Genomic DNA, 16,585 nt, shown 5'->3' on the forward strand with positions numbered 1-16,585 from the left:
TGAACCTAACAAATCAAAATGTGTAATTTATTTTGACTTGAGCGTACTCTCAATCCTGGCAATCAGTGAGCAAAGAAAAAACTACTTTGTTAACCTATCATCAGAAAGAAATTCACGTTATGACCTGCCACAGTGAAACACAACAGTGCAGGTTCAGATGGTTCAATAAATCCTCCATTTTCAAAACATTCAACATTTTTTTAGGAATTATTTCATGGTTCAGGCTTTAAAGGGTTAAACGATTTGAAGTACAGCAAGAAAATGTCCATCTGCTTTTCATTCAAATGGGTTTGCAATCGTGGCTCAAGAGTTGGGCGTTTGTCTTGTAATCGGAAGGTTGCCGCTTCGAGCCCCGGCTTGGACAGTCTTGGTCGTTGTGTCCTTGGGCAAGACACTTCACCCATTGCCTACTGGTGGTGGTCAGAGGGCCCGGTGGCACCAGTGTCCGGCAGCCTCGCCTCTGTCAGTGCGCCCCAGGGCGGCTGTGGCTACACTGTAGCTTACCATCACCAGTGTGTGAATGGGTGGATGATTGTGTATAGTGTAAAGCGCTTTGGGGTCCTTAGGACCAAGTAAAGCGCTATACAAATACAGACCATTTACCATTTTGTTCAAAAATAATCACAAATGCAAAATTATAAATTCTGGCAGGCAGCACGGTGGCATGGTGGTTAGCACTGTTGCCGCACAGCAAGAAGGTCCTGAGTTCAATTCCAACATCAGGCCGGGGTCTTTCTGTGTGGAGTTTGCATGTTCTCCCCGTGTTTGCGTGGGTTCCCTCCGGGTACTCCGGCTTCCTCCCACCGTCCAAAGACATGCAGCTTGTGGGGATAGGTTAATTGGTTAATCCAAATTGTCACTAGGTGTGAATGTGCGAATGGTTGTTTGTCCCTGTGTGTTGGCCCTGCGACAGACTGGCGACCTGTCCAGGGTGTACCCCGCCTCTCGCCCTATGACAGCTGGGATAGGCTCCAGCGCCCCCCGCGACCCTGAAAAAAGATAAGCGGAAGCGAATGGATGGATGGATAAATTCTGGCACCTAATAAGAAGTGAAAAAGTGTTAAACAGATGTCACCGATTCTTCAGACTTTCAAGGAAAAGGAATCTGCAGAGTCAGCAAATTTTAGAAAAACATACAGGAGAGAAAAAAATACGAAGCTGATTTTGTTATGCTTTGTGGAAAAAAGATGGGAGATACGTTTGCGAGGTGGGCGTAGTGTGACGGTGCCACGGTAGCATGACGTGAGAATGAGAAGAACGGGCACATCTGATCCAGACCCACTCTGATGTAAATCAGTGTGCTCTTTTAGATGCATAAGACAAAGAGAGGCACTCTGCTGCCAAGGAATGCTTTGGGATTTCAGTTGAGTCTTGTTCGGTAGCTTAGAGGATTCATACCAGGTTGTAAGACCTGCTGATTAAGACAAGACACCACTTTAAATTACAGAGAATAGAAATATAGATGCTCAGGCTCATTTCTAATTCCAAATTTTTGTAATGGGGTGATACTATAAAACATGGAACAGATTTTCCTACCTTAACGGGTTATTTCTTATTGTACATTAGAAGAGAAGAGACATTCGGTCATGAAACAGAGTAAATAAGGTTCAGGAGTATTGTTACAAGGATGGTATTTACTGTCTGCTTTTCACATCCTGTATTTATGGAGCATTTTGTTCTGTAAGCCGGTGTGTCAGGCTGCCTTTGAGCTTTATTCATCCTCTCCTCTGCCTCCACCCTTAAACTTTATCTGGATTCCCCTCGGGGCCCGCGATGCATATAATCAGTCTGTATAGCTAAGTGTGCCTAGCTGTGTGTGCAATCATAGGCATGTGTGTGAGATAAACGCTGTGTACCGTGGACCTGTATGTGCCTTTCTGTACGTGTTTAACTCTGATCTCATCTCATCAAAGCATCTTCCAGTGGGACAGGAAATTGTGCTGGAATTCAGAGTTTATTACACGAGTCGCAGTTCAAAGGCAGAGCCAAGAAAAGAATCAGACAAATCTGTACGTTTATGAGAGTCGAATCCATCTCACAGCATACATCACTCCTGCTCTGAGTACTCTAATACCACTGAGTTTCGGTGGCAATATGAACTCATAAATCATAAGTCTGTCTCAGGATCGGGGGAGCTTGGCTCATTTTGCTGCAAAAGCCTGAAAGTTTCTTTGCTTGGTTGTGGCCCATGAAGCACAGTGTTAAAGGGTTGGTTCCAATTGTAAATCACATAAGCATATATGGGACGGATATAGTGGATAATTCTGGTTTGAGTTTTAAAATATTAGTTTCTACCCCACTACATGCTACTTTTTCTAGCAAATTCACTTCACCTCATTTTTGTTTGGAGTGAAATAATAAGTAGGGTTAACCTGTACAGACTGATAAATAACAGTTGCTGTACAGTGGTCCCTCGTTTATAACGGAGGTTACGTTCTAAAATTAACCCCCGATAGGTGAAATACGCAAAGTAGCCAACTTTATTTTTTACAATTTTTATAGGTGTTTTAAGGCTGTAAAACCCCTCACTACACACTTTGTACACTTTTCTCAGACAGGCATGAACACTTTCAACTTTTCTCTTGTTTAAACACTCTCAAAGTTCAAACCTTTGTAGAAAAATAAGTCCAGTATTATAGAATGAAACCAAAGATCAAACCTTGTTTTCAGGTCAACAACATGGGAAGAGAGCAGCTGCCAGAGAATTCAGCATTAATGATTCAATGGTACGGAAGTGGAGGAAGCAAGAAGAATAAGTTCAGTAAAGTTTGATTTATCTGACTGTTTTGTTTCGCTTAATGCGCTATAATCTGGTGTGCCTTATGGTCTAAAAAAATATGGTAATTTCTACCTTCCTTTAGCATGTCAGGAAGTCCAACTTTTTGTGCAATGGTTAGCATCTTCCTCTGCCTTTTGGGTGATACCGCGGGTGACTTTGACGGTGCAAAACGTTTTGTCGACATTGTTGTTTGTTGGACAGGAGACACGGCACGGAGGAGATTGATTGACAATGGTCTACAGCCAATCAGGACGCAGAACACAATGCGCTGTAAAAAAAAGAAAAAGAAAACATGCAAAATTGCACAAAAAAAATCTGCAAAGCAGCAAGGCCGCGAAAGGTGAACCGCGTAATAGGACAACTGTATATGAAGTCAAGTTTTTGTAACACCAGTACACAACAAGAGTGGTCTCAGAGCAGGTAAATGCGTCGTAATATTAGAGAGAAAACTTTTGACCCCGTGGTGACTGTGGGGAAGAAAAACTCTCTTTTAACAGGAAGCAACCTGCTCCAGATCCTATTTTACAGTCAGACAGCCATCTGATAAAACTCTTTTTGACACTTTTGCCATTAAATGCTTCAGGGAGTTACTAACTTGATCTGCTTTCTGTCTGGAAACAAGAGTGATGACAGTGGTGAGTGAAACAGTAGCATTTGGGTCCAGAAAACCACAACAATAAGCTGCAAGAAGCTAAAATACTCCATTCAGTTGATGTAACCTGCAACCATGTGATAACATCCTGTGGGTCCATCAGTGCATGAGAGAATAAACTTTCACTTTACACATATGTGTCAGCCCCATGGCTGAGGTGGTTTCCCAACTGCTGCTTCCATTACAGCGGGAGTGAGGCAGTCAAATCTCTGGACAGGGTGCATGTGAAAAGAAAAATGAAATAACACCTCGTCAGTGAAGCAAAAACAACCACGAAAGACTGTGATCAATTTGGCACTACACTGATAACACTCTGGATGAACAGATCTTTGGCTGGCAGTAGTAGACTGGGATCACATCTCTCTGTGTATGATATCCTTTCTGTATTTGCACATACTTTCAGTTGCTTATTTTTACTCTTCATCCGTCTTAGTTTGCTTGTAAGCCAGATTCAGTTGTTTTAACCATGTGTAGATTCTTATAGTTCTGGCAGTATGATGTCAAATTGTACAGAAAGGAAAAGTCTATATTTGAAATTTGAATTTATTCATCAGTCAAACACACATGAACACTGACATTCAGGATTAATGATTGTACTCACTTCAATATCTGTTTTGCTGGACTCATGATTGACTCCAGAAGGTCAGATCACTCAAAGTGATGCAGCAGGCAGCGATGTGAGGTGTAAAAACATTTTCCTTACATTATAGTGTCAGCATGTTGTCATTAGTACCTGCAAACACTAGAAGCACTGTGACATATGCTTATAGTAAAATTATTAATGGTGTAGGGAGTTGCCATGTGCTTTGTACAATGCCGTCTGTACTGGTTTACAGTAAGTGTGCATGCTTTGTGCAGTTCTCCCCTCAGCAGTTACAACGGGGTTAACTTGAGAAGCTACATACAGACACCCATTATATTCCCATCTTAAGGGCTTATCCTAAAATGTTCTCAACTTAAATGTAATCTTGGACTCAACTGTAACATTAAACTCGAACTTGAGACCAGCTCCAAAAGCAAGGCTACATAGACTGCTACAGTTTAATATCCAACTCTGCAGCAAAACATAAAAACATGTTTACAGTCAGGTACAAAACGTGGGTTTGGATATTACTTCCCTTCTTTCATTTATTCACAAGGCTTAACATCAGGAGTATAACTGCTTCACCTGACAGGTGTTCCAATACAGGCAACAATGGCCTTCACTTAGGACAAGCAAGGCAAGCAGTGCTTGCCCAGTAATATCAAAAAATAGATACAAACTAAAATGTACCAAAAGGAAAACAACCTCTCTTTCTGTATCACAGAACTGTTTGCATATTTGCAACCATCCTTTGCATTACTGCCTTTATGTGGCCATAGTTAGACATATGTGATCTTCATAAAACAGCCATGCTACAAACAATTTGAATTTTTTAAAATTTTCTTTTGATACATTATTATAGATTCATGTTTTCTGCTTGCATTTCTGTGAAGGTCATTGTGCTCCATTGAAGGTAACTATAGCCAGTAGTTGTCTCAGTATAGTTAGGACTCACCTCAGTTAAACTTGGGTCACAGAACAGCCCCTTTTCCATTAGTACCTACTCAGATCAATTCACCACGCATCACCACGACTCCACTTGGACCAACTGGTTTTCCACTACAATCAGGCACTACCTAACGTGCATGGTTGTCATCATAGCGACGCATCCCACAACATCATTAATATGCGTCACGAACGCTACAACAAAGTTAGATGTCGAAGGAAAAATATACCTGCTGCTTGGTTTTTGGCTTTTTGTCAGACTTTCTCTCTCGTTGCTGGGTTTCAAAAATGACAGTTTTAATTTTCATGAACAAGCCGCTCTCATGACTCATCAAGTGACGCTACTCACCAGCCAGTTAGGGACTTTGGCTGATACCTGATTGGCTGGTGAAATTTTAGTACCTGCTTGGATCGCTAAGAACCCTGGGTGAGCAGGTACTAAAAAAGTACCTGGTACCAGGTTCTATGGCTTAATGGAAAACCCTGAATCCAAAAAGGTCCTAACAGAAAAGGGGCTAATGGGACGTTTAGACAGTATTTGTGCTGTTGGTGGCTTTTGGAGCATTTTTAATTGAGTTACATGACGCATAATATTGCCTGTGTCTAGATTTTCTAGAATTTTGGTCTGCTACTTAGCACTCATTAGCAGACATGCATTTTATGCATCTGTAAAGTTTTTACTGCTGTTAGTTAATAACTTTGTGCTCCACCCTCTCATCCAAATAAGTGAACTTTGGGCAAGCAGGCAGCCAAAATACTAACACACACTTCAAAATGTGGAGCTTATCTGAATGACTCAATTATTTCAGGATGAATGAAATTGAGTAATGTCATGAGGACTTGTTTGTTTGGCTCCATAAGGAAGTGAAGTCCCCACAGTGTGCTAGTGTAAACAGATTTATGTCCCCACAACATGAGTAATGCACACACACTCGCAGTCACATACATACTGTATTGCTGAAAGTTGATGGAAAACAAAGATAACATTAGAAAAGGGTGTCAGGTTGCTAAGAAGGTGAGATAGCTTGGCATTATGCTACAATCTCTCTCTCTCTCTCTCTCTCTCTCTCTCTCTCACACACACACACACACACACACACACACACACACACACACACACACACACACACACACACACACACACCATATCACTAGCTGTTAAGATGTTTGTCACCTTTTCCCCTGACTCCCACCCACACCTTCTCCTTATCTTTTGCATTGTTTCTCCAGCTCCCTCTCTCATTCTCACACCTCCATCTTTCCCCAGTGCTTCCTCGGTAATCAACGAGTTAATCATAATCCTCAGACTCTACAGACACACTGGCCTCCTTTGTCTCTGTATGGAAAAACACGGTGGAGCACAGATAAAGAGAAAAAATTTTAAGTCATGTTCGTGGTCAATTAAGCTTTAAAAATATTTTAAATGTGCAGTGCTGAAACGGGCTCTTTACACTTCAAATGAAAATCATCACAGGGCTTACCCCCGAAGTAATCTGTAAGGGTTTAAGTGTTTTAGTGGGGGCCGCACATTAATGACATGTGCATGTGTATGTGTGTGGACATGTGTAGCTGATCCTGGGCCTAAAGCTTAAACAGTTATGAAGAAAGTTAGTCAGACATGCAAGCAAGCCGTGAGAACATTTGGCCTGGCTCCAAACTAAATATAGGAACCGCACCATTAATTTATGGCAGGTTTACTACAACCAAAGCAATGCATGAAATGTGCTGCTTTCATCCTCCCACTGTGTGTGTGTCTGTGTGTGCGAGTGTGTGCATGTGTGAGTCCTGCAGATGACAGAATGATAACATTGTTCTTTGCCATGCAGTTTACATCAGTAGGAGCTGCATATGCATGTGCAGACAGGTTCAACTTTTAACTTTGTCAGATCCCATTCAGAGAAAACAAACAGCAAACTGCCAGCTTTAATTTTCGGAAGAGTTAATTTTCTGAAAAAAAAAAAAAAAAAAAGAGTCCAAAATAAAGCAGGTAATAACATCCATCCTTCTACAGAAGTTTACCATACCCATACATAGATATGGAGGCAGTTACCATGATGTCACCCGTTCAGTGTAAGCTTCTTGGTTGCCTCTATGCTGTTTTCTCTTTGGAGCCAGAATTTAGCCATATTTAATGAAGAGGGGATAGCAAGCTATCAGTTAGCAACAGGAAGCTTGATTTAAAAGCTGCTTTCAAAAACTAATCTGGTGCAATGCACAGACATCTGCTCATAGGGTTGAATAACAGACCAATAAAATATTAGAATTGGGCTTATAAAAAACTAAAGCACAAACTTTTTGACTGGTGTGTACCTCAAACATGGTAAACAGGTCCAGTTCAGTGGCTCTGATTAGTGGAAGTGAAGCCTAGCAAAGTGTTAATGCATCCAAAACTCCCGAAACTGCAAATGAAAGAGATCCTATTTAATCTACAAAACCTCCACCATTTCCTGTAAAGCATTGAGCAGAAGCAAAAGAAAAACATTGCCTTTTATTCTTTTCCTCTCTCTCTCTCGCTCTTTTACTGTCTTAACTTGTCCAGGGTTTTATCCAGGAACCAGGAAATTGCCCCATTCTCCACAAGTATGTTTATACTGCTGCCTCCTTAACAACACAGCTACACACACATCCACATGAACGCACACAGACGCATACAGTAGATAAACTCGCACAGAATCGTTCATGTGCAGGCATGCACGAATGCCCACATGCACTCTCTCACACTGAAGGTAAATTCAGATATGCTGACAAGTGTGTGTGTATTTTTAGTGTCATGCTCATATTGTTATGCTGTGTACTGAAGCTTTGGGAGGTCTGATGACGAACCTCGAGGTCCCGCGACATGTTTCCTGTTTACACTGCTCTACACAATTACTAGCCAGCTGACGCACTGTGTGTGCTTACAGTACAAGAGTGTGTACAGTGATTTGCAACCTTGTTATGTTGAAGCCTTCAGCACTGGTGCAAACTCCATAATGCTAATTTAGAGAGAAAATATTATTTTGTGGATAACTGCACAATGGCGAGCAGAATGACAGCAGGGTTGTTTCTCCTGGAACTAAACGGCGTTTCATGTGGAACGATAATAGAGGCTGGGGAAATCATATTTTATTATTCTATGGATCAGGAAGAAAATAAACTATTGTGATATTACTGTCAGGCTGTGTTACATTTAGGGTTAGCTCAAGGTTAGCCACCCACAGAAAATGTCTTTTGTGCAGAAAGTAGAATGTTCACTGGAATAAAAAGACTCAGTGTGTAAAGGTTTGTCACTATCATTAGAATTTGTGGCAGTTTTATACAAGAATTTGTCCCGAAATGTAGATGTTTGAATATTTTCGCATTTTTTGGTGCAAGTAGGGCTAATTTTCTACGCTCTACGTTTTTAAGCAGTTTTTATATGCTCAAATAAGAGCAACAGTGAGTAGCTTAAGCTGTGCTGTCGGTTCACTTCATAACAAGCGTAAAAAATTAGACCCGCCTTTCTTTGCCGTTGAATATCCGTGCAGTTGTCGGTAAACAGCATGTCACAAACACAAGTAAACCCATTTGCTTTGATTTAAAGATTCTCTTCCTTATATTTTGCGCCTCGAGAAAGAAACTAACAGAAATGTACGTCACAAGCTAAGTTGCAAAACATTTTGATTTCCCCACTCTTATACACAGTCTCGTCACTGTGCCCTCTTTATAAATACAGACAGTACCGAAACCCAGTTTGCGCTGGAATGTGTAAACCTGGTTCTTTGTATTTAAAAAACAAACATAAAAAAATGTCCCTTTCACTTTGGAACCAAATGAAGCTCTGATTTAGCCAAGAAAACCAGATCCATAACTGGGAGGCATGTAAGTGTAGGCTACTTGCTAAATTGATGCTAGCACTCATTGGTACACATAGATCATCCCGGCCAGTTTCATGAACAAATGGCCAGAGGAGCTGGACCTGTTTTGTTTTTTTTATTGAATATATGAAGATAATTGCATCTGAATGAGGCTAAGGCCATTTAAGCCACCCATAGAGCAAAGTCTGTTAATGACATCTTTATGGATATTCCAGAGAGTTTTTGGCACACACATGGTGACCCACTGGGCCTAGGCACGTCACAGTTTAATAAAGACTTTAAAAATGCCAATATCCCAAGCTAGGGAGTAGACCTGTTCAGGGTGCAGTACACCTGTTTGTATTTATGTACTATCTTTGACAGGGCAAAGTTCTCATTTTGAACTGCAAAAGGGTGTTTCAGTTGTTTTAGGGGAGAAAACAATGTTAAGACGACCATTTAGATGAGCATTATATTTTTGCAACAAATGTCTTTGTAAAGACAGGACAAATGTATCTGTGTGTGTGTGCACATTTGAATAACTCCATCAAGGAACACGATATCAGGCTAAACAGATAAACACACCCACGTGTTTGTCTGTTAGTCATGCCCTCAGTATTTCCAGGTCCCAGGACCCCAACCGGACTGTTTAACCGAGTAATGGGGTCAACAGATGCTCAGTCTCCAGCGTCCTGAAAGTCCAGCAATTGTGCCAGTGGCAGCTCTCATGAACATTTTATGGATCCCACGAGTTCAACGTGGAAAGATAGCACTACTATCCATCTGAAAACTGATGATGTCATACTATAGCACCACTAAACAACACCATGGGAGCATTTCTCTAACTCTACACTAGGAACACTTAATAAAGGGGAAGTTTATTTTGACTTTTTCTCTAAAAACCTTTTAGATTTTTGGGGTATTTTCAGCTCTCATCTTGCCACCATCACACATTTTCAAATGGCTAATTGACTTTATCAACAGAGTAATCATAAAAGAGCAATATTAAGTTCTGCTGCATTACAGTAGGAAAAGGAAATTTTCCTTTCCTTTCATGTCACTCTCAGCTGTAATTCGGTCTGACTGTGCTTTGATTCCATAAAACAAGGACTTCATTTAAGGGGACCTATTGACAGTCCATCTGGAAGACTTTAAGCGTTGTTTCAACAATCTGTCGAAATGTCTTTATAATGTCAAAGCAAAGAAGTAGAGGAAGAAGAAAACGAGAAAAAGCGTAAAATGGAAAAACAAGTGGGTTCATGCAACCTGTCTGAGGTTTCACTTGGTGTAGCGATTGCTTTTTTTCAGGAATTTAGCTTAAAGCTGTGTGCACGTTTACTGTAGGTGTGTCAGTGTGTCATGAAGACCTCTTACACAGCGAGACTGTGTGATTTTCAGAGGGCGCTAACAAGACTGGAAAAGAAAAGACGAAAAAAGGATGTGGATCTGTCTTTCAAATGTCTTTATTTTTCAAAATGTTGACTCAAAAAGAGCAAACATGTGAGTCACGAGTGAAATGTGGAGACTGGAAGAATGTTGAAATCAAGATGTTAGAGGCTGACATGACCGTTAGGTTGACGGGAACAATCCAGCTCTCGCTCTGTTTATTGTTTCATCTGAGCCAGAGCAATTAATCACCCATCTGCACTCGTTTGCACAGGCCTACACAACATCTTCCTTTAACCAAAGCCCGAGTCTGCTCTTGTTTTGCTGAAATATGAGTTTCACTTTCACTGCTTATGTTCATTGTTGTTGTTTACCTCTTTTTTCTTGCGAGAGTATGCGAGAGCAACGCGCTATTATGAATTGTTTTTCTCTTTATGAATTGCACTGACGACCTGCGTGTGTCAGAAGTACAAGTGTTTAACACAGCTCAAGTGTACACTTATAATGCACGCTCAATCCAATCCAAACAGTTACGCAGGTTTTGATTTCAGACGTCTTACAGCCTTTAATGGCTAAGTCAACATGAAGTCAACAGCAGAGTGTTACAGCTTACTTCTTATGTGTGTGTGTGATTGGCTGTGATTTAAAGGTATATACATGGATAAATCCATGGTTGAGTGCTGGATAGAAACAAGACTGATGGCATAATTATGACCTTTTTGGCCAAGCAGGGCTGTTTGTGAAGTTTTAAAACCAGTTGGACGTTTTCTGAATTGGCTTTAAAAAGGCTTTAAAGTCAGCTGCTTAAAGCATTTTGCAAGACACAACTTGAAAGATTAACATGCAACTTAATGCCTGCAGGCGTAAAGTGTATTGTTAGTCACGCTCTCCTCCCCCATCAGCTGGTCCACCAACTAACCAAGCAGCTGTCATTCATTTTGATGAGCGCTCTACCTGTGAAAGCGCAGATAGCCCCAGGCTGCTGAAGACTGGTTTGAAGAGGCACCGCCAAAAGGAAAACAAACATGTTTTTTACTGTTGTCTCATGCACATTTGGTTTTGCTGACACTTACATCCCTTCTACCCTGCAGCAAGTTAAACATGATCCAATCAGTACTTTTTTAAAAAATATCAACCATGGATAATTTATGTTTGTGTCACGTGAAACGACAAATGAACCACCAAGTCTGCCCCGCTTTCTAGTGTTTTTTAGCTTATTGTTTCGGTTTTATATTACACAACTTCCCTGTCTGTAAGAAGGAGTATTTTAAGTAAAAAAAAATCTGTGACAAATCCCAGAAACATTTGGCAGACAGACAGCTTGGCAACTATAGACTTTATATAAAACATGGATGCAGGTATCCTGTTGTTAAGTGATGACGTATGAACCCTGCTTCCGGGTCCAAACTACTCTGCGTTTAATAAGGCTGTTGTGTTTTTGACATGTTTTAATGCTTTATATCTTGTTCTATTTAATCTCAAAAAGCCCCTAAAAACAGTCAGTGATCACTGTCGGCCTCTCTCGGTTTTTATTACCGCTGTTCATTTTAAAGCTCAGTTTGTAAAACCTTAGGATGTAACTACAGCCCAGCCCATGCAGCAGTATATTAATGACTAACCTCATATTGTGGATGGATTATCTCAGTTGTTCTCCTGACTGAAGTTTGGTCCGTTTACAGCATCCTGCCATGCAGTTGTATTTGTCTCGAACCATCGCAAACCCTCACGTTAGCTTTTATTGAGTGAAAAAAGTTAGCGTTCATCCTCCAGCTTCATGTGTTTACATTATGCTAACCATAGCTGTGTAGCTAGCCACCACCAGCCCAACTTCAGCAATCCTACAAACATCACTGCTGTTTAGTTTTCTGTCTTTGTTTATGTCGGAGGTTAATTTTTCATAAATCCCTCAGTCAGAACATGGTATATTATGTTTAAGTGGAAACTAGCGCGCTAACTCCCTGTTAACTTTGAACTCCATTCAACTTCATAAATTCTGTTTTCATGGATGCCTGGATGTTAAACTTAATTTGACACGCAGGCATCCTGGTAGAGCAGCCACACTGATCATTTTATTAAAGATGAAAGAATTTAGACAGCTTGTGACTCTCAGTGATGCCGCGGTGTTCATTTGACTTTGGGACCTGAAGCAGAGTTTGGACCCCGAAACAGCTAATGATGTCAGACTTAAAGACCAGATAGGGACATCACCTATTGGTTAGTGACATCCTTAAACTGAGAGTTTTCGTTGTTCATGTGGTATTTCAAAATCTGATGTAAGGAGTGTGAGGTAGATCGGACTGAGAATCTGGGGGACATGCTCATTGGCTAGCTATTATGTCAGTCACATGGTGAAGCATTTTTCCTGCTTTTTGTCTGTAAGACCTTAGACCACAAACTTATCAGGTATCCTGAGGTCATAGATAAGGGAACAGAAGCAGTTTTTTTCCATAGAGCCACACTAGACATATCTAGAAACCCCCTGCTTCTCCCCCTGCTGGACAACAGGAAGCTATGTCTTTACAGGAAGCTTTGTTATTTACAGTTAGCGCCACATATGGCTATTAAACAGAACAATATTTTTTCTCATTAATTGATTGAGACCAAAACAGAACTAAAGAAGATTTAACAAAACAAAATTGAATGCAGCACAGTTGAATAATTCATGTGTACTGAATGTGTGAAAGGATACTGTGTGTGTGTGTGTGTGTGTGTGTGTGTGTGTGTGTGTGTGTGTGTGTGTGTGTGTGTGTGTGTGTGTGTGTGTGTGCACGTGTCACAACACAAGCCATTGCCACAGCTTCAGCTTCTGTTTTCAGTGCTTGGCACTGATTTTAAGGACTTTCTGGGCTCATTTCACAGGTTTGAAACAGTACTGTGCCATCACTTTGCAACTTTGACAAAACAAATTCACCAATGAAAGCCACAACTTGCATCAGGCAGAACAGCAGATTTAAAGAGAAAGAACGATGGAGAACATTTCTTGGCCTTAAAAACAGATTCTGGCCAGCATTGATATGAGAGGTTGGGGTTTCAATGCATTGTCAGAGAGCCAACCTAAATATGACAGAATGTCAGTAGCACTCTATTTTCATCTTTCCAACAACCACTGTGTACCTAACAGTAAATAAAAGTGATATACTGTTGCTGAACCTTTTATCAAAGCTTTAGTAAGCTCTTAAAAGTTCAGCTTAGGTCTCCATGAGTTCCTTTTCTGGAGATACAAAAAATACTAATCACAACTTGTAACTTACATGCTGCATGAAACTAATATGCTAACACTGACTGACAGTTTGCAAGTAAGAACTGTGCACCTCTTTTTCTTTGTCTCATGGGTTCCTCTGCCCGTATCACTATTTGCATCCCAGTTCCAGCTCAGACACTCGTGAACTGTCAGTCAGCACTGGCTGACTTTCCTCCTCTCACAGCAAACAAATGAACTCCACTCCCTTCTCTAATTGCTCTCTGCATGCTAATACTCTTCAATTCACATCAAGTCATGGTCTGTTTATAGCCGTGCTGTACAGCACATATTCCTCTGTCATCAGTCTTTCCACACACCCTCACTAATAACCTATAGAAGCTGTTACTGATATACCCCAGCCAGAGGCGACACCAAAAATATATTTTTTACTGTCAGATCTGTGCTGAATAATGCCAGTTTATGCAGTTTAATAAGTGGTGTTTATGGTGCAGCGAGGCCAATAGAGAGGTCTACTCCTTCTAATATAATTCAAACAAAGAGGCTTTTATTGATTGTTGGACTAAGTGGACATTTGGGCACCATGTACTCGCATAAATGTACACGCAAAGGACGTGGTCATATAAAAATTCACACAGACGCAGACCCTGGAGCGAACCTTTAAGAAAATAAAGAAGTAGAGGAAGAGGGAAAGAATAGCATTTGCTTTAGAAAAACATTAACTCCACATTAAGAAATATGTAATTGCATATTATACCAAATGTATTTGGGCTTGTATGTGTGAACAGAAAGCAAAGCTGCTGGGATGGGCGCTCCCAGCAGTCCAGTCACTCCAGGCCACAGCTGGTTGTGTTTAGACTGTTGGTCATATGTAGCACTGTGGTCTGTTCAGGAAAAAACTGCAGACAAAGAGACACTCAGGCAGGTAAATATACTTTAAACATATCCATTAACATGTCACGCAATTTAGTACAACTAAATTTTAAACTACATAGGACACTTTCTCAAGTCTGGGGCCCCCTAATGGTAGAAAGGAGTAACGCATAACTGTAACTACCTCAATGGAAATGTTTGACCACTCTACTTTATTTGCCCACTATTCACAGCTATTTTTATCTGCTGCGCTCATAACTAATATAATTTTAGTGTTTTCCACCCTTTCACTTTTTCTATATCTAACATTCACACTCTACTTTGGTATGTAGAGTAACCAAAGCTTGAACCACTGAACTTCTGACGGTAAGTTCTGGCTTGGTGCTGCTACTCATCTATCTTCCCACCAAATTCACCCTAAGAATCCCAAGAGCTACATCTCAGACACCGCAGGCCTCAGTTAGCATGTTAAAGGTCATGACAGTACAGTTAGAAAAAGACAGGTGAAAGGTTCTTCTCTGTAAAAACAACATGAGGGCACGCCTTAGGTTTGCAAAGTTGCATCTGATCAGATATTGAGCACGGTGGTGGAGGGCTTATTTGGGATTATTCTGCAAACACAGGACTTGGTACCTTGCAGCATCAAACATTTCTAGAATTAAATGTTAAGGTTTAGGTCCAACAAAAAGATTCACCCACATTGGTTCATGAAACAAGACAATGATCCCCAACACAGCAAACATACAACTCTATGAAATGATTTGAGAGCTGTGAGACCAAATGCTGTGAGAGCTGAGCCTAAATGAATGCCTACAAGCCAAAGAACTGAACCTTCAATGAACTGAAGCAAGAGAGACTGAAAAACTCAAACAGAAAGTGATAACTTCAAGTTATTGCTGCTAAAGGTAGTTCTACAAGCTGCTAATTATGGGACAGCTGGGGTGGAGCAGGGAAATGTTGCCTGTATGAATATAGACAATGTGCTACATAATACAACATTGGCTGTATTTAGTTGGCAGATTTTGCTAAGTTTGGGTTTTGGTCTGTGAGAAAAGCTTGTTTAGAAACTTTTTGTGTTTGACACCAGTCACTCTATGAATTTGTGCCAGATCCAGGCATCTGTAAGGGTTTTGGCTAGCTAGCCTAATTCAGGCATTTGGAGAAGCAGAACTCAATGACTGTCTTATAAAGCTGTGCAGTCCTCAAACATTTATGCATACAGCTATAAAGGCAGACGTATTTATTGTTGTCAGTCATCACGTTTTTCTTCCAGAGCATGAGCCCGTAAGACTTTTAGCATAGACAGATGAGCTAGCAGTCAGGAGGGGATTCCTGCAGACAGTAACTGGGCAGAGAAGCAGACAGGAAGGTCAGCTTCATGACGAATAGAAACGTATTCTCTCCAAACAAACCAGTACAGAATGTTCTTGGCATATCGCCAGTGGCTGAATGAAGACCCGGGCTCTCTCTCTCTCTCTTTCTGAATCTGGCTGTCTGTGCACCTCTCTCGCCCCTCATTCCCCTCCTCCCTCGAAGCAGAGAGATGAATGGTTGACAGAGGAATGGCGGAAACATCCAGCAGCCAGATTCCTTAGCTAGTGTAATGCCATTCACACTGGTGAGTGTGTCACCGTGGCAGGGATGTGTTTGACTCTGTACATGCATGCTGTCCTGTATGCTAATGTCTAGCTGTGTGTGTGAGCATGTGATTGTCTGCGTAAATGCAGGCTCTTTCATCTCTGCTATAAACATCTGCATGTTCACTCCTGATAACCTCTATGTTCTACAGCAGTGTTTCACACACACACACACACACACACACACACACACACACACACACACACACACACACACACACACACACACACACACACACACACACACACACACACACGCACGCACACAGATACCTGCCCCTACACATACTAAAATACGTAGTAATTTACTCACACACTCTGCAATTGTGTCTGCCAACTCTTATATAAACCACAGAGGTTGTATCAGAGGGGACTGGGCTGTGAAGCTGTGCTCCAGCAGGGAGCACAGCTGGAAGGGAAACACACACACACACACATTGGAGCCCCAGATAAAATTTGCAGCTTTGATTTTCTTCATTCATCACAACCGCTGAGCTGCAGCACTGCTCAACTCTGGATGGATCTTCTTTGCAGGGACCATTACCATTAGTGGGTGCACTTGAGAGACAAATATGAGTGCAAAGAAAGAAAAATAAGTATGTGAATTCATGTGCGTTCTTGCTTTTGTGCATGTGTGTGTTCCCTTTTTGTGTCTGTATCCACGGGGACTCTGACGTGGATGCAGAGGGGGCATTGTGTGGGTAACTTGTACAACT

The sequence above is a fragment of the Astatotilapia calliptera genome, chromosome 13 (assembly GCF_964374335.1).
Source record: "Astatotilapia calliptera chromosome 13, fAstCal68.1, whole genome shotgun sequence".
Classification (NCBI taxonomy): Eukaryota; Metazoa; Chordata; class Actinopteri; order Cichliformes; family Cichlidae; genus Astatotilapia; species Astatotilapia calliptera.